The sequence below is a fragment of the Pseudophryne corroboree genome, chromosome 11 (assembly GCF_028390025.1).
Source record: "Pseudophryne corroboree isolate aPseCor3 chromosome 11, aPseCor3.hap2, whole genome shotgun sequence".
Classification (NCBI taxonomy): Eukaryota; Metazoa; Chordata; class Amphibia; order Anura; family Myobatrachidae; genus Pseudophryne; species Pseudophryne corroboree.
In genome coordinates, this window is record NC_086454.1 from 134,633,977 (window position 1) to 134,654,224 (window position 20,248).

Here is a 20,248-nt window from a genome sequence, read left to right on the forward strand (position 1 = left end):
TAGTAACAAAAACAGGGGCATGGCTTGTAATCGTGGCACTTCCTGCGAGGCCACACCTCTATCAACGAAGCCATGCCCCTAATTTTGGGCGCGCACCTACGGTGCGCACAGATGTCCCTCCGATATTGTAAAGTACTGGGTATAATATGGGAGAGGGGGTGTGTGTATAATGTAATGTATTATTGTGCTGTGTGTACTAGATGTAATACGTATATACTTATATACACAAACCCACACCAGTGTATGTAGATTTCATTTTTGTCCATCTCTTCTCACAAATGTCTCTCAAATGTACATGGTACATTAATATATCGTGCACCTACTGTATATTATTACTCTTTTTTTTTCTTTTCTTTTCTTTTTTGCTGCTTTTAGCAGTATAGTTTTCACCTGCCATTGCAGGACACACCCTTGGTTACAATAAATATGCACATAGGTGGAGCTAGAGATGCCCTTGGGGCGGAGCTAGAGACGTACCTCAACGGTGCATTCTGCTGCCGCCTGGAATCTCCCTGAAACTAGTTTTCAAAAGTAGGCAAATATGCCTTCCCCACTGCAGTAAATAAAATACACATTGGGTCTTATTCATCATCATTTGGAAATACAACGCTTTTTGCCGAAGAAATGCTTTTTTCTGCATTTTGTTGAAAATCTCGGCCCAATTGCGCACGCGCAGGTCCTGTTCTGCATGTGCGTTGGCCTGGCAGCGCTACCGAATGATGCGAATGCCTCTGTCTGATTGACAGGCAGAGGTGTTTGCGTGGCAGTTGGGGGCACTGCGGAGGCGTGGCATCTGAAACAGGGGCAGGATTGGGGCGGCCGCGTGATGTCACACGCAGCCACTACAAACATGGCTGTGGCCCGACCGTCTTTGCAGCGAGACTGCTGAGGCAGGGGAGCTACCTTAAATCAGCGATGAAATCACATTTGTATTGCGATCGCTTCGCTGGCCGTCATTAGTATGCTGGGCGACCTTACCTTGTGCTGGGTGGCCCCCAGCATGCGAGTGATTGCAGTTGAGGTTTTGTTATTTTAGCAAAACTGCAACTGAAGCTGGATAAGGCCCATAATACTGTACCTGCTGGTCCCTCATCTACATTCATAAGTTATCGATTGACGTGAGCAGCTGTTTTGTCTCTTCGCCATCTTGCTGTATTCCCTCCAGGAAGAGTACAGATGGTGAATGTGTCAGGACCAGCAGGCAGAGAAGATGCTGGCATCCCTAGTGGCCGATCCTCCTGCTTTTCTCCCATAATAAGTAGTTGTACCACATCTAGGAAAATGAGGGAATAAGACATTCAATTATTTACTTAATTATTTGATATCAAAACTACTGTAAACTTTTGTACATGAGCATAATATAATTTTTTTTTAATAAAGTTTTATTGAAGCATCACATGTATCAAAAAGTAAGCAGTAAAAAAATACATGAACAAAAGAAAAAGTCCAAAAATAGTAGGATGGACAATAATGATGTCGATCTTACATATAGCAGAATGTTAGAAATATTCAATAATAATGAATAATAAACAATACATAATGGGGGTATTCAATTGTTTGAAAAGTCAGTTGGGTGTCTGTTTTTTCTTATCTAATAGACAGGAAAAAAACAGACACCCAACAGACTTTTCAAACAACTGAATGTCTCCATTGAAGATAGACATAATATATGGAGGTCATAGAACTTAAAAAAAGAAAAGAAATAGTCTTGTTTTTCCGGTTTCTCCCCGTACCCCTCAGGGAAGTGCCCTCAGTGTTGTAGCCAAAAGCCACAGCCCCACCTTAGAATAAAAACAGGATTTTAATACCTACCGGTAATCCATTTCTCCTAGTCCGTAGAGGATGCTGGGGTCCACTTCAGTACCATTGGTATAGACGGTTCCGCAGGAGCCATGGGCACTTTAAGACTTTCAAAGGGTGTGAACTGGCTCCTTCCTCTATGCCCCTCCTCCAGACCTCAGTATAGGAACTGTGTCCAGGGAGACGGACATTTCGAGGAAAGGATTTACTATTAATTTAACGGTGAGATTCATACCAGCTCACACCTCAACCATGCCGCACAACATGGCATTCAACATAACACACGCCAACAGGCATGAACCATTTGCATCAACATGCTGAAAATAACCGTAACACAACACTTGGGTAACTACAAACTAACAACTGCAGGAAAAATACGCACTGGGTTGGGCGCCCAGCATCCTCTACGGACTAGGAGAAAAGGATTTACCAGTAGGTATTAAAATCCTGTTTTCTCATACGTCCTAGAGGATGCTGGGGTCCACTTCAGTACCATGGGGTTATACCAAAGCTCCAGTACGGGCGGGAGAGTGCGGATGACCCTGCAGCACCGAGTGACCAAACTTCAGGTCCTCATCGGCCAAGGTGTCAAACTTGTAGAACTTTGCAAACGTGTTTGACCCTGACCAAGTAGCTGCTCGGCAAAGTTGTAATGCCGAGACCCCCCGGGCAGCCACCCAGGATGAGCCCACCTTTCTAGTAGAATGGGCATTTACCGACTTCGGAATCGGCAATCCTGCCGTGGAATGAGCGTGCTGAATCGTCCCTCTGATCCAACGCGCAATTGTCTACTTAGAAGCAGGACACCCTATCTTGTTGGGAGCATACAGGACAAACAGAGCCTCTGTTTTCCTTATCCGAGCTGTTCTTGCAACATAAATTTTTTAAAGTTCTGACCACATCTAGAGACTTTGACTCAGTGAAAGTGTCAGTAGCTACTGACACCACAATAGGTTGGTTCATATGGAAAGATGAAACCACCTTTGGAGAAAATGTTGGCGAGTTCTCAACTCTGCTCTATCTTCATGGAAGATCAGGTAAGGGCTCTTGTGAGACAAGGTCCCCAACTCAGAAAACCCGCCTTGCGGATGCCAAGGCCAAAAGCATCACCACTTTCCAAGTGAGAAACTTCAATTCTATCTCCTGTAGAGGTTCAAACCAATCCGATTGAAGGACCTGCAACACCACATTAAGGTCCCATGGTGCCACTGGAGGCACAAATGGAGGCTGGATGTGCAGCACCCCTTTCACGAACGTCTGAACTTCTGGAAGGGAGGCCAGTTGTTTTTGAAAGAAAACTGATAATGCCGAAATCTGGACCTTTATTGAACTCAATCTTAGGCCTGCATCCACACCAGACTGCAGAAAATGGAGAAAACGTCCCAACTGAAACTCCTCCGTAGGAGCCTTCTTGGATTTACACCAAGACACATATTTTCTCCAAATACAGTGGTAATGTTAGACGTTACTCCTTTCCTGGCCTGAATAAGAGTGGGGATAACTTCCTTGGGAATACCCTTTCGGGTTAGGATCCGGCGCTCAGCAGCCATGCCGTCAAACGTAGCCGTGGTAAGTCTTGATACACAGACGGCCCCTGCTTCAGCAGGTCCTCGCGAGGAGGAAGAGGCCGAGGATCTTCTATAAGCAACTCCTGAAGATCTGAATACCAAGCCCTCCTTTTCCAGTCTGGGGCAATGAGGATTGCTCGAACCCTTGTTCTTCTTATGATTTTGAGAACTTTTGGTATCAGTGGAAGTGGAGGGAAGACATATACTGACCGAAACACCCATTGGGTCACCAGTGCATCCACTGCTATTGCTTGAGGGTCTCTCGACCTGGAACAATATCTCTGAAGCTTCTTGTTGAAACAAGATGCCATCATGTCTACTCAGAGGCAGAACTCTGGGAGGCAACGGAGTCATCTGCCGCCGGGCTCCTGCTCTGAAGGGGGGCACCTCTCCTCCCATTCTGTGACACCATTGAATTAAGTTAATTGATAGCTAGTGCTGTCTTTTCAGTGGCCGACTTCCTCACTGGTCCCTGCACCTTACAAATCACACCCACTTTATTATACTGAATATACACATTTTACAAGTGTCATACCCAGGATTAGAAACCACAACCTATTACACTGGATGCGGCACCTTACTGATGAAGCTGTTTGCTCCTGTATAGGAAATATGAGAATTCTAACTATATGAAGCTACTTCTCTGACAATTACACGTAACTTCATATAGTTAGAATTATCATGCTTCCTCTACAGGAGCAAATAACTCCATCAGTAAAGTGTCTGCTGTTAGTGTAACAGGTCATGTGTTCTAATCCTGGGTACGACTGCTTAGAAATGTGTGATTTAAAATAAAAGACAATTAAATGTATAAATACAGTATATAATTTTTCTTCAGAACACTCCATACACACACACACACACACGCACACACACACACGCACGCACGCACGCACACATACATACATACATACATACATACATACATACATACATACATATATTTATCTTAATATAGGAAATAGGGGGGCACCAATATTTATCTTGCCTCCGGGCGACTGTGACGAACTTACGCCACTGTGTCAACTTGAGGAACTCCCCAAAGACTTTTCACCTTTGTGAAGACTTCTTGGTGGAGGCCCCATTCTCCTGGATGGAGATCGTTTCTGCTGAGGAAGTCTGCTTCCCAGTTGTCCACTCCCGGAATGAAACTTGCTGACAGAGCTCTTACATGCCTTTCTGCCCAGAGGAGGATCTTTGTCACCGCTGCCATTGCCGCTCTGCTTTTCGTTCCGCCTTGACGGTTTATGTACGCGACTGCTGTTACATTGTCCGACTGGATCTGCACAGGTTGATCTTGAAGATGTACCGCTTGTAGAAGGCCGTTGTAAATGGACCTCAATTCCAGCACATTTATGTGAAGGCAGGTTTCCTGACTTGACCATTTTCCTTGGAAGCTTTCCCCCTGTGTGATTGCTCCCCAGCCTCAGAGACTTGCATCCGTGGTTACCAGGAGCCAGTCCTGAATCCCGAACCTGCGTCCCTCTAGTAGGTGAGAACTGTGTAGCCACCACAGGAGCGAAATCCTGGCTTTTGACGACAGGATTATCTTCCGGTGCCTGTGTAGGTGGGATCCCGACCACTTGTCCAACAGGTCCCACTGGAATACCCTGGCATGGAACCCACATCCCTTCAAAGAGTGTATTAAGCTCGTAGGAAGGAGGGAAAGTGACCTTATATTTCTTTTCTTTATAGAGATAAGCCTTCTCCTGAGGTACAGGAGTGGCTTCCGTGACTTCCAGAACTTCCCTTATAGCCACAATCATATATTGTATATTTTTTGCCAATTTATGATCTATTTCCCTGGAGTCACTATCGTCGACACAAGAATCAGTGTCCGTGTCGGTATCAGTATTCACAATATTTGCAAATGGTCTCTTATGTGACCCAGTGGGGTCACCTGCGGATGGAAGAACAGAGCCCTGAAAAATCACATCATCCACAGATTTTCTCCAGCACTCAGCATGAGATTCAGACTTGTCTAATCTCCTATTGATATGATGCATACTATCACGTATTTCTTTCACCCATGCAGGCTCTTGGTGTGCCAGCAGCGTCACCACATTACACTTCTGTGTCCCTAAAATGGTTTCCTCCGGGGAGGAACTCCCTGCCTCTGACATGTCTTACACACATGTACAACACACACACAGACACACTGGGACTTATTAGGGGACAGACCCACAGTAAAATCTGTCAGAGGGACCCAGTTTAGGAGCAGCCAGTTTACAATAGAGATGAGCGCCTGAAATTTTTCGGGTTTTGTGTTTTGGTTTTGGGTTCGGTTCCGCGGCCGTGTTTTGGGTTCGAACGCGTTTTGGCAAAACCTCACCGAATTTTTTTTGTCGGATTCGGGTGTGTTTTGGATTCGGGTGTTTTTTTCCAAAAACACTAAAAAACAGCTTAAATCATAGAATTTGGGGGTCATTTTGATCCCAAAGTATTATTAACCTCAAAAACCATAATTTACACTCATTTTCAGTCTATTCTGAATACCTCACACCTCACAATATTATTTTTAGTCCTAAAATTTGCACCGAGGTCGCTGTGTGAGTAAGATAAGCGACCCTAGTGGCCGACACAAACACCGGGCCCATCTAGGAGTGTCACTGCAGTGTCACGCAGGATGTCCCTTCCAAAAAACCCTCCCCAAACAGCACATGACGCAAAGAAAAAAAGAGGCGCAATGAGGTAGCTGTGTGAGTAAGATTAGCGACCCTAGTGGCCGACACAAACACCGGGCCCATCTAGGAGTGGCACTGCAGTGTCACGCAGGATGGCCCTTCCAAAAAACCCTCCCCAAACAGCACATGACGCAAAGAAAAAAAGAGGCGCAATGAGGTAGCTGTGTGAGTAAGATTAGCGACCCTAGTGGCCGACACAAACACCGGGCCCATCTAGGAGTGGCACTGCAGTGTCACGCAGGATGTCCCTTCCAAAAAACCCTCCCCAATCAGCACATGATGCAAAGAAAAAGAAAAGAAAAAAGAGGTGCAAGATGGAATTGTCCTTGGGCCCTCCCACCCACCCTTATGTTGTATAAACAAAACAGGACATGCACACTTTAACCAACCCATCATTTCAGTGACAGGGTCTGCCACACGACTGTGACTGATATGACGGGTTGGTTTGGACCCCCCCCAAAAAAGAAGCAATTAATCTCTCCTTGCACAAACTGGCTCTACAGAGGCAAGATGTCCACCTCATCTTCACCCTCCGATATATCACCGTGTACATCCCCCTCCTCACAGATTATCAATTCGTCCCCACTGGAATCCACCATCTCAGCTCCCTGTGTACTTTGTGGAGGCAATTGCTGCTGGTCAATGTCTCCGCGGAGGAATTGATTATAATTAATTTTAATGAACATCATCTTCTCCACATTTTCTGGATGTAACCTCGTACGCCGATTGCTGACAAGGTGAGCGGCGGCACTAAACACTCTTTCGGAGTACACACTTGTGGGAGGGCAACTTAGGTAGAATAAAGCCAGTTTGTGCAAGGGCCTCCAAATTGCCTCTTTTTCCTGCCAGTATAAGTACGGACTGAGTGACGTGCCTACTTGGATGCGGTCACTCATATAATCCTCCACCATTCTATCAATGTTGAGAGAATCATATGCAGTGACAGTAGACGACATGTCCGTAATCGTTGTCAGGTCCTTCAGTCCGGACCAGATGTCAGCATCAGCAGTCGCTCCAGACTGCCCTGCATCACCGCCAGCGGGTGGGCTCGGAATTCTGAGCCTTTTCCTCGCACCCCCAGTTGCGGGAGAATGTGAAGGAGGAGATGTTGACAGGTCGCGTTCCGCTTGACTTGACAATTTTGTCACCAGCAGGTCTTTCAACCCCAGCAGACCTGTGTCTGCCGGAAAGAGAGATCCAAGGTAGGCTTTAAATCTAGGATCGAGCACGGTGGCCAAAATGTAGTGCTCTGATTTCAACAGATTGACCACCCGTGAATCCTTGTTAAGCGAATTAAGGGCTGCATCCACAAGTCCCACATGCCTAGCGGAATCGCTCTGTGTTAGCTCCTCCTTCAATGCCTCCAGCTTCTTCTGCAAAAGCCTGATGAGGGGAATGACCTGACTCAGGCTGGCAGTGTCTGAACTGACTTCACGTGTGGCAAGTTCAAAGGGCATCAGAACCTTGCACAACGTGGAAATCATTCTCCACTGCACTTGAGACAGGTGCATTCCACCTACTATATCGTGCTCAATTGTATAGGCTTGAATGGCCTTTTGCTGCTCCTCCAACCTCTGAAGCATATAGAGGGTTGAATTCCACCTCGTTACCACTTCTTGCTTCAGATGATGGCAGGGCAGGTTCAGTAGTTTTTGGTGGTGCTCCAGTCTTCTGTACGTGGTGCCTGTACGCCGAAAGTGTCCCGCAATTTTTCTGGCCACCGACAGCATCTCTTGCACGCCCCTGTCGTTTTTTAAAAAATTCTGCACCACCAAATTCAAGGTATGTGCAAAACATGGGACGTGCTGGAATTTGCCCATATTTAATGCACACACAATATTGCTGGCGTTGTCCGATGCCACAAATCCACAGGAGAGTCCAATTGGGGTAAGCCATTCCGCGATGATCTCCCTCAGTTGCCGTAAGAGGTTTTCAGCTGTGTGCGTATTCTGGAAAGCGGTGATACAAAGCGTAGCCTGCCTAGGAAAGAGTTGGCGTTTGCGAGATGCTGCTACTGGTGCCGCCGCTGCTGTTCTTGCGGCGGGAGTCCATACATCTACCCAGTGGGCTGTCACAGTCATATAGTCCTGACCCTGCCCTGCTCCACTTGTCCACATGTCCGTGGTTAAGTGGACATTGGGTACAACTGCATTTTTTAGGACACTGGTGAGTCTTTTTCTGACGTCCGTGTACATTCTCGGTATCGCCTGCCTAGAGAAGTGGAACCTAGATGGTATTTGGTAACGGGGGCACACTGCCTCAATAAATTGTCTAGTTCCCTGTGAACTAACGGCGGATACCGGACGCACGTCTAACACCAACATAGTTGTCAAGGACTCAGTTATCCGCTTTGCAGTAGGATGACTGCTGTGATATTTCATCTTCCTCGCAAAGGACTGTTGAACAGTCAATTGCTTACTGGAAGTAGTACAAGTGGACTTACGACTTCCCCTCTGGGATGACCATCGACTCCCAGCGGCAACAACAGCAGCGCCAGCAGCAGTAGGCGTTACACGCAAGGATGCATCGGAGGAATCCCAGGCAGGAGAGGACTCGTCAGAATTGCCAGTGACATGGCCTGCAGGACTATTGGCATTCCTGGGGAAGGAGGAAATTGACACTGAGGGAGTTGGTGGGGTGGTTTGCGTGAGCTTGGTTACAAGAGGAAGGGATTTACTGGTCAGTGGACTGCTTCCGCTGTCACCCAAAGTTTTTGAACTTGTCACTGACTTATTATGAATGCGCTGCAGGTGACGTATAAGGGAGGATGTTCCGAGGTGGTTAACGTCCTTACCCCTACTTATTACAGCTTGACAAAGGGAACACACGGCTTGACACCTGTTGTCCGCATTTCTGGTGAAATACCTCCACACCGAAGAGCTGATTTTTTTGGTATTTTCACCTGGCATGTCAACGGCCATATTCCTCCCACGGACAACAGGTGTCTCCCCGGGTGCCTGACTTAAACAAACCACCTCACCATCAGAATCCTCCTGGTCAATTTCCTCCCCAGCGCCAGCAACACCCATATCCTCCTCATCCTGGTGTACTTCAACACTGACATCTTCAATCTGACTATCAGGAACTGGACTGCGGGTGCTCCTTCCAGCACTTGCAGGGGGCGTGCAAATGGTGGAAGGCGCATGCTCTTCACGTCCAGTGTTGGGAAGGTCAGGCATCGCAACCGACACAATTGGACTCTCCTTGTGGATTTGGGATTTCAAAGAACGCACAGTTCTTTGCGGTGCTTTTGCCAGCTTGAGTCTTTTCAGTTTTCTAGCGAGAGGCTGAGTGCTTCCATCCTCATGTGAAGCTGAACCACTAGCCATGAACATAGGCCAGGGCCTCAGCCGTTCCTTGCCACCCCGTGTGGTAAATGGCATATTGGCAAGTTTACGCTTCTCCTCCGACAATTTTATTTTAGGTTTTGGAGTCCTTTTTTTACTGATATTTGGTGTTTTGGTTTTGACATGCTCTGTACTATGCCATTGGGCATCGGCCTTGGCAGACGACGTCGCTGGCATTTCATCGTCTCGGCCATGACTAGTGGCAGCAGCTTCAGCACGAGGTGGAAGTGGATCTTGATCTTTCCCTAATTTTGGAACCTCAACATTTTTGTTCTCCATATTTTAATAGGCACAACTAAAAGGCACCTCAGGTAAACAATGGAGATGGATGGATTGGATACTAGTATACAATTATGGACGGGCTGCCGAGTGCCGACACAGAGGTAGCCACAGCCGTGAACTACCGCACTGTACTGTGTCTGCTGCTAATATATAGACTGGTTGATAAAGAGATAGTATACTCGTAACTAGTATGTATGTATAAAGAAAGAAAAAAAAACCACGGTTAGGTGGTATATACAATTATGGACGGGCTGCCGAGTGCCGACACAGAGGTAGCCACAGCCGTGAACTACTGTACTGTGTCTGCTGCTAATATATAGACTGGTTGATAAAGAGATAGTATACTCGTAACTAGTATGTATGTATAAAGAAAGAAAATAAAACCACGGTTAGGTGGTATATACAATTATGGACGGGCTGCCGAGTGCCGACACAGAGGTAGCCACAGCCGTGAACTACCGCACTGTACTGTGTCTGCTGCTAATATATAGACTGGTTGATAAAGAGATAGTATACTCGTAACTAGTATGTATGTATAAAGAAAGAAAAAAAAAACTACGGTTAGGTGGTATATACAATTATGGACGGGCTGCCGAGTGCCGACACAGAGGTAGCCACAGCCGTGAACTACCGCACTGTACTGTGTCTGCTGCTAATATATAGACTGGTTGATAAAGAGATAGTATACTCGTAACTAGTATGTATGTATAAAGAAAGAAAAAAAAACCACGGTTAGGTGGTATATACAATTATGGACGGGCTGCCGAGTGCCGACACAGAGGTAGCCACAGCCGTGAACTACCGCACTGTACTGTGTCTGCTGCTAATATATAGACTGGTTGATAAAGAGATAGTATACTCGTAACTAGTATGTATGTATAAAGAAAGAAAAAAAAACCACGGTTAGGTGGTATATACAATTATGGACGGGCTGCCGAGTGCCGACACAGAGGTAGCCACAGCCGTGAACTACCGCACTGTACTGTGTCTGCTGCTAATATATAGACTGGTTGATAAAGAGATAGTATACTCGTAACTAGTATGTATGTATAAAGAAAGAAAAAAAAACCACGGTTAGGTGGTATATACAATTATGGACGGGCTGCCGAGTGCCGACACAGAGGTAGCCACAGCCGTGAACTACCGCACTGTACTGTCTGCTGCTAATATATAGACTGGTTGATAAAGAGATAGTATACTCGTAACTAGTATGTATGTATAAAGAAAGAAAAAAAAACCACGGTTAGGTGGTATATACAATTATGGACGGGCTGCCGAGTGCCGACACAGAGGTAGCCACAGCCGTGAACTACCGCACTGTACTGTGTCTGCTGCTAATATATAGACTGGTTGATAAAGAGATAGTATACTCGTAACTAGTATGTATGTATAAAGAAAGAAAAAAAAACCACGGTTAGGTGGTATATACAATTATGGACGGGCTGCCGAGTGCCGACACAGAGGTAGCCACAGCCGTGAACTACCGCACTGTACTGTGTCTGCTGCTAATATATAGACTGGTTGATAAAGAGATAGTATACTCGTAACTAGTATGTATGTATAAAGAAAGAAAAAAAAACCACGGTTAGGTGGTATATACAATTATGGACGGGCTGCCGAGTGCCGACACAGAGGTAGCCACAGCCGTGAACTACCGCACTGTACTGTGTCTGCTGCTAATATATAGACTGGTTGATAAAGAGATAGTATACTACTAATATTATATACTGGTGGTCAGGTCACTGGTCACTAGTCACACTGGCAGTGGCACTCCTGCAGCAAAAGTGTGCACTGTTTAATTTTAATATAATATTATGTACTCCTGGCTCCTGCTATAACCTATAACTGGCACTGCAGTAGTGCTCCCCAGTCTCCCCCACAATTATAAGCTGTGTGAGCTGAGCAGTCAGACAGATATATATAATATTATATATAGATAATAGATGATGCAGCACACTGGCCTGAGCCTGAGCAGTGCACACAGATATGGTATGTGACTGAGTCACTGTGTGCTGTGTATCGCTTTTTTCAGGCAGAGAACGGATTATAAATAAAAGTGGTGGTCACTGGTCACTATCAGCAAAACTCTGCACTGTACACTACTGAGTACTCCTAATGCTCCCCAAAATTAGTAAATCAAGTGTCTCTCTAATCTATTCTAATTCTAAACGGAGAGGACGCCAGCCACGTCCTCTCCCTATCAATCTCAATGCACGTGTGAAAATGGCGGCGACGCGCGGCTCCTTATATAGAATCCGAGTCTCGCGATAGAATCCGAGCCTCGCGAGAATCCGACAGCGTCATGATGACGTTCGGGCGCGCTCGGGTTAACCGAGCAAGGCGGGAAGATCCGAGTCGCTCGGACCCGTGAAAAAAAACATGAAGTTCTGGCGGGTTCGGATTCAGAGAAACCGAACCCGCTCATCTCTAGTTTACAACCCAGCGCCAGTATCTAATGCCTGTGAACACAGAATGTCCACTGACATGCAGCGCTTTTTACACAGTAAAACACACTTGTAAAGCACCAAATTAGCTTGTGCCCCCCCCCCCCCCCCCCCCCCCGTTTTGCACTCTGATACTTTTAGTCAGAAGTGAAGGAGGACCAGCGATTTCTCTGCAGCCTGAGGAGAGAGAACATGGCACTGAGCAGGGTGCTGGCTGCCTGAGGAAGAAGCTCCGCCCTTTTTACCTCAGAAACTTTTCATAATATTTATACTGGCGGGGGTAGGGCTGTGCCTGGGCATCTTATGCCCCCTTTTTGCCAGTTTATAGAGGTGTTTTTGCTGCCCAGGGCGCCCCCCCCCCCCCCTGTGCCCTGCACCCTGCAGTGCCTGTGTGTGTGGGCAGCAATGGCACACTGCACTCCCACCAGCCATGCTGTACCTCAGCCGTCACTTTTCTTGATAGAAGATCTGTCTTCTTCTACTCACCTGTCTTCTGACTTCTGGCTCTGTGAGGGGGGTGACGGCGTGCTGTGGGAGTGAGCATCTAGGCACGGCTAGCGTTCAGTTCCCTTCAGGAGCTAATGGTGTCAGCCAGAAGCAGAGCCATGAAACTCTTCAGGAAGTGGGTTCCTACTTTTGCCCCCTCAGTCCCATGAAGCAGGGAGTCTGTTGCCAGTTCTCTCTGAAAATAACAAACGTAACATAAGTCTTTTCAGAGAAACTCAGTAGAGCTCCTCAGAGTGCATCCAGTCTGCCTGGGCACATTTCTAAAACTGAGGTCTGGAGGAGGGGCATAGAGGGAAGAGCCAGTTCACACCCATTGAAAAGTCTTAAGAGTGCCCATGGCTCCTGCGGAGCCGTCTATACCCCATGGTCATGAAGTGGACCCCAGCATCCTCTAGGACGTATGAGAAATAGGAGGATCACCGGCCACCTTGCAAGTCAGACACCATGAGGTATATATCATAAACTTGTAGAAATCTGATCCTGATTTTTGGGTGACAAAGGGGTAAATTTACTAAGATGGGAGTTCTATTTAAGATGGGATGTTGCCCATAGCAACCAATCAGATTCCAGGTATTATCTTCTAGAAGGTGCTAGAAAAATGAGTAGAAGAATCTGATTGGTTGCTATGGGCAACATCCCATCTTAAATAGAACTCCCATCTTAGTAAATTTACCCCAAATTGTCTATATAGCTCTCCCACATGTCAAAAAACTTTCCTGTCATAGATTCTTTAGCAAGAACCACCCTACCCAGGTCATTCTAAAAAGATAGAAATGTTTGCCCTAAAATAGCAACAGAGCAGGAACAGTTGGGTGATTCCATATCTGAAGGATGACCTTACGAGCTGCTGCTCCGATAGTCATCAGAAATTGTCTACCACCAGGGGTGATGTGGGAATGAGCGGGGATAATCCTAAAGATAGCCCATTCCAGTGGGAGCAGTGCCGTTTCTAGCGGCGGGCGAGCCGTGCAACCGCAAGGGGCGCCCGCCGCGGCACTTTGTTACTCCTTATCGCCTCTCCCGAGCGCTCCTGCTCGGGGGGCGGAGTTTCGCGGAATGACGCGTTGCGTCGTGACGTCACGACGCAAACGCGTCATTCTGCTAAACTCCGCCCCCCGAGCAGGAGCGCTCGGGAGAGGCGAAAAGGAGATAATCAAGAAGGAGGGAGGCGGCCGGCGCGAGGGACGTGAGGCGGCGGGACCGAAGAGCGGGAAGACGTAAGTATTCTCTCTCTCTCTCTCCCCCCCCCCCTCTCCCCCTTCCTTCCCCTCAACTTGAAACCTGCCTGCCGCTGCCGCACTGTGTAAAATGGGGACACCTGCCTATGGGGATACCTGCCTGCCGCACTGTGTAAAATGGGGGCACCTGCCTGCGTACTGTGTAATATGGGGGCACCTGCCTGTGTACTGTGTAATATGGGGGCACCTGCCTGCGTACTGTGTAATATGGGGGCATCTGCCTGCGTACTGTGTAATATGGGGGCATCTGCCTGCGTACTGTGTAATATGGGGGCATCTGCCTGCGTACTGTGTAAAATGGGGATATCTGCCTGCCGCGCTGTGTAAAATGGGGATACCTGCCTGCCGCACTGTGTAAAATAGGGATACCTGCCTGCGTACTGTGTAATATGGGGGCACCTGCCTGCGTACTGTGTAATATGGGGGCATCTGCCTGCGTACTGTGTAAAATGGGGATATCTGCCTGCCGCGCTGTGTAAAATGGGGATACCTGCCTGCCGCACTGTGTAAAATAGGGATACCTGCCTGCGTACTGTGTAATATGGGGGCACCTGCCTGCGTACTGTGTAATATGGGGGCATCTGCCTGCGTACTGTGTAAAATGGGGATATCTGCCTGCCGTGCTGTGTAAAATGGGGGCACCTGCCTGCCGCACTGTGTAATATGGGGATACCTGCCTGCCGCACTGTGTAATATGGGGGCACCTGCCTGCGTACTGTGTAAAATGGGGATATATGCCTGCCGTGCTGTGTAAAATGGGGATATCTGCCTGCCGTGCTGTGTAAAATGGGGATACCTGCCTGCTGTGCTGTGTAAAATGGGGATACCTGCCTGCCGCACTGTGTAAAATGGGGATACCTGCCTTCCGTACTGTGTAAAATGGGGACACCTGCCTGCCGCGCTGTGTAAAATGGGGACACCTGCCTGCCGCGCTGTGTAATATGGGGACACTTGCCTGCTGTAATGTGTAAAAAGGGGACTTTTTTATTTTTATTTTCCCCCCCCTGTGGTGGGTGTGATGATATCAGATGAGGCCATGCCCACTTTAATGAGACCACGCCCATTTTAATCAGGCCACACACCCTTGTCGGGAGCGCGCGCACCTGCGGCGCGTGCATGCTTTTTCTTTTTATGGCTATATGGGGGGGGGGGGCACACTTTTTTTTTTTTTAGAGCAATTGAAGGGGGGGGGGGGGGGGTGCGCATTTTTTAATCTCGCACTGGGAGCCAAATTGTCTAGAAACGGCCCTGAGTGGGAGCAGTAAGAAGTTGACCAAGGAGGTCTCTGCATATGCCTTAACTTGCAACCAGAAACTACTGTACGAATCAAGGGGGATATAGGTCAGCCATGGGTCCAGCACATGTGATACCCAGGTAGGTGTTTTAGTGATGGGATGCAATAGATAGTTTTTCTTTTACCTGTAGGTTAGGTTTCCTTGTTCTTTACCACAGGTCTCTTCACGCTTCCACATACTAGTTAGAAGAAGTCTACCCGTAGAAACCTACTGCAACTTTCTAAACTTTCCTTAAAATCAAATTGCAATCTTTGACAATAAAGTATACAATGGTGAATAATAAACATATTTTATTATGCTGGAACAGATGATTTCAGGAGTCGTTCCTTCCTTTGGCAATTTCTTGAATACAATTCGTTAAACTGAATAACCATTGCTCTACCATAGCAGTAATGAGTGTAACTGAATGTTTGGTTATAAACACTTCAATTTACAGAATAACGAGACTGGACTCTTATACCATAGCAGTTCATTATCAGTTGGCGATAAAACGTATTCAAACAAGTCAATAACCATTTTGCCACACAAGTTAATGAACATTAGTCCCTCTTACTAACTTTTACCCTATAACGTAACTACCCCCAATACATTCAACCCACACAGTTCAGCTGAGTCTATTAAAGATGGTGCACGTTGGGTACTTTATTCCGGCCGTATCCTATGGTGATATAGGGTATTGAGCAACTGTCAGTAAGAAAAATGGGAATGCTCTCTGTCTTGGCCGCTGCCTGTGAAGCTCAGTGGTGCAAGTAGAAAAAATGTCTTACAGTTATTGTATGCGCGTGCGCCAAAAACGGGTGTGGCCAAATGCCACATGGGGCGTGTCCAATGGAAATGGGGGTGTGATACACATATGGGGGGGGGCAGATACACATATGACCCCAATAGTGCCAGATACACGTTGCCCCACAGTGCCAGATATACATTGCCCCACAGAGCCAGATATACATTGCCCCACAGTGCCAGATATACATTGCCCCACAGAGCCAGATATACATTGCCCCACAGTGCCAGATACACATTACCCCCCAGTGCCAGATACAGAAATGCCCCCACAGTGCCAGATATGCCCCCAGTGCCGGATACATATATGCCCCCAGTGCCAGATACAGAAATGCCCCCAGTGCCAGATACACATATCCCCACAATGCCAGATACAGAAATGCCCCAACAGTGCCAGATATACCCCCAGTGCCAGATACAGAAATGCCCCCACAGTGCCAGATATGCACCCAGTGCCAGATACAGAAATGCCCCCAGTGCCAGATACACATGTCCCCCCCCCAGTGCCAGATACAGAAATGCCCCCACAGTGCCAGATATGCCTCCAGTGCCAGATATGCTCCCAAGTGTCAGATAGAGATGCCCCTGCAGTGCCAGATATGCCCCAAGTGCCAGGTACACATGCCCTCCCCCTTCCCCTGCTGCTTACCGCGCTGCTGCTGTCATCCTGTTCCTGTGTGTGAGGGGAGGAGAGCACATTGTACGCCTCTCCTCCCCTCATGCAGCAGTGGCGCGGTTAGCAGCGGAGGGATGAAGGGAGCGGCGGCCCGGTGGCAGTGGGTACGGCGTACCCACAGCTAAATTCTTAAGGGTACGCCATACCCACTCGTACCTGCCCACTTGCACCACTGGTGTAGCTACTCCTTTCTCCAAGAGAAAGTTCCTAGCCAAGTGGTGAATAAGTACAAAACTACCAATGGGGCTGTGACTGCTTTTCCTTACAATTCTCTGAGGAAAAGAGGGGTTATCATACTCTGATGCCTGTTGAGCTGTGAAGGAGACTGTATAAATCCCTGAAAGGGAAGGAATGGTGCAGGGTATCCTCTTACAATTCTTCTATTTAGAAGAGAAGGGCGCTGTGCTTTCACTTGCTTTCCCTCACTAACGTTCAATGCTGGCCATGTCCTGTGCAATAAGGCGGGTTTCCCTGTTTACATTGCTGTCAACAATTACTCGGAGCTGGCTATTAGCTGGAAATGCTGCATCCTATTCTGACTGATGGATCAATTTAATACTCTCTCACTTAGCATGGGATGCTGCAGGTTTGAAGCACGGGACTATAACTACCTCAGCAGTAAATTCTCTACCATGCAGTCACTAGTTAAAGTTCAGTGTAGTACAGGGAAAACTCTGGTTTGGAATATATTTATCAGGGTGCACTCTCTAGGGCCAGTCTCTACTAATATGTGCTGCTTTGTAACTGTGAAGTGACGTGAGGTGCTTTGTTGCTATACGTCTCCTGATGATCCTGTTAGGATTTCTCACTGCTTAGTAGTTGCACAAGCCTTTTTTGGAAGGCGGTCTGTCTCCGTCACATCTGTCACCTCTGGGGGCTCACCATCCTGGAATTTCTGCAGGTTCTGCCACCTCCCAGAGCCGCGTCTCTGTCCTGCCTCCCTAGCTGGGAATCACAGCAGCAGTGCCGGCCTTGTCTCTCAGCTCCTCCTGTCAGTACAATTCTCTAAGAGGGTAATTCAGATCTGATCGCAGCAGCAAATTTGTTAGCTAATGGGCAAAATCATGTGCACTGCATGGGGGGGCAGATATAACATTTGCAGAGAGAGTTAGATTTGGGTGGGTTATATTGTCTCTGTGCAGGGTAAATACTGGCTGCTTTATTTTTACACTGCAATTTAGATTTCAGTTTGAACACACCCCACCCAAATCTAACTCTCTCTGCACATGTTATATCTGCCCCCCCCCCTGCAGTGCACATGGTTTTGCCCATTAGCTAACAAATTTGCTGCTGCTATCAGATATCTGAATTAGGCCCTAAGATGGCTGCCATCCAACTGCCAACTGTCCCAGCACCTGGCTATAACTGCCACAGCACAAGCCGGTTCTCTCCCTGGGATCCATACACCTCTTGCTGACTGGTCAGTGTCCTAGTGCCAGGTGCAGCACTCAGGACACAGTTAACTCTTTCACTGCCATCTGTTTAATAATATCCAGCCAGGGCTGCATTTAGCAGGGTAAGGGGCATAAAAGTCACACCACAGTTTGTGACAGCTCCAATGGGGTGTCACACCCATTTATAACAAGTATGTGAAGTAGGCTGACCAATGATAAAGCCCCTGTGAGGTGATAAGTAAGTTCTGTGCAAGATATTTAAAGACATTTAGGTGTACATTAAAGAAGGTAACAATTTGTAGGTACGAACATGGGCTTTAAGCAACTGGTTCAGAGGAGATAAATGGGTAAAATTAGGAAACCAGCGGGATAATCCCTGCGAACACAGGGTATAATCCAGCTCATCCCGAGGATAACTATAGTATACTGTAGTATATAGAGATCGCCTTTCTAGTCAGAGGTGGTTGCTGCAACAAGGTGTCTAGGGCACAGGTTCTCAAACTCGGTCCTCAGGACCCCACACGGTTCATGTTTTGCAGGTCACCTGTAGATTTTTAAAATGTGACAGTTGGTGATACACAGTGCAACTGCTGGGTGACATGGAAAACGTGAACCGTGTGGGGTCCTGAGGACCGAGTTTGAGAACACTGGTCTAGGGGATTCTGCCAATCTACTTCTGAGACGGTCCAGACAGTAGTAATGATATAGTGTTGGTCTTGAAGATTAGCCATAGGGTAAGCCTCTAAAACTTTGTATTTGGCCACAGCCTCCTGGAAAGTGAGAGGCTTCTTTAAGGTGTCATACACTAGATTGCCTATGGCAAGTATTCCATTGATCCACCAAATATTGAAAGGTTAAGCAACCCGACCATTTTGAAAGGATTTATGTACATTCAGCCTATGTTTGTAATAAAGTAGAGCCCAAATCATTCTGAGTAGAGGATTGTCCCTCAGATGTGGCAGAATGACCTGATCTTGCAGGTGCTGGAAGCTGGAGAGGTCCCCCTATCCAGGAACTTCCTTTCCAAGGAGACATTAGCATACATGTCTTGGCTGTGCAGCCATACTGAAGCATAAGGATAGAGCATAAGATTAGGGACGTTTATACCTCCATTAGTAATAGGTTGCTGCAGTTTCAATAAACTGATCCTGGGTCGCTTGCCATGCCAGATAAATTTGTGGAAAAGATAATTTACATATTGAATATTTTTGGAGAATAAGAAGAGCAAAAAACTGAATTAAATATAATAGCCTAGGGAAAGAAATCATTTTAATAGGACTAGCTCTCCCCAAGAGAGATGTCTCCATCTCCATCCCTCCAACTCTACCAACAGGGCTCTAAACGCAGGCGTAAAGTTAACAGCATATAGATGATGGGAATTTCGAGGAATCTGTACTCCCAAATGGTCCAATGTTCAGGAAATCAGGAAATCCTGTGCCGAAGGTCAGTATAATACTGTTGATGTCTAGCACTCGAACATCCAAGTACAAATGCAAAGTTCACAACATGGGGAAACCATGTAATAATAATCAAGTAAGGCGGGGCACTCTGTGTCTTCCACAAAATGTGTCTACTAAAACACCACATGCAAAAGTAACATATTCAACAAATGCACCACTACATATTGTAGTTTGCGGTCACAGAGGATACTGGATACAGCTGCGCATTTGTCTAGAAGTGCCAGCCCCCGGCAACCTTTTCCTATATATATATATATATATATATATATATATACACCATATCTAAAGGAGGTTATTAGGTTATTTACGAGGGGACCGGAGATAAAGTGTGGGTAGAGATATCAAAAAGTTATTAATAGGCATATGCCACAAACCGTCAGACATTAACACACATGAGAAAGTGCAACTCTTGCAGCAAATTGAAAAAGCTGCAGGATTGGGAAACGTGCTAATCGTTGGGGATTTTATTTATCCAGAAATAAATTGGAACAACGAATCATGTGATACAACTAGGGGAATCAGGTACTTAATTATGCTTAAGGATAACTACTTGTCTCAAATAGTTGAGGAACCAACTAGATTTTGAACCATACTGGATCTAGTAATAACCAATAATTTGGAAATTATATCAAATGCTAAAGTAGGGGAGTAGGGGAGACCATGGGAAACAGTGATCATTATATGGTCACTTTCGAAATTAGTTTTCAAAAGCATCACTATAAGGGTACAACTAGGACTTTTAGCTTTAGGAAAGCAAATTTCAATATGCT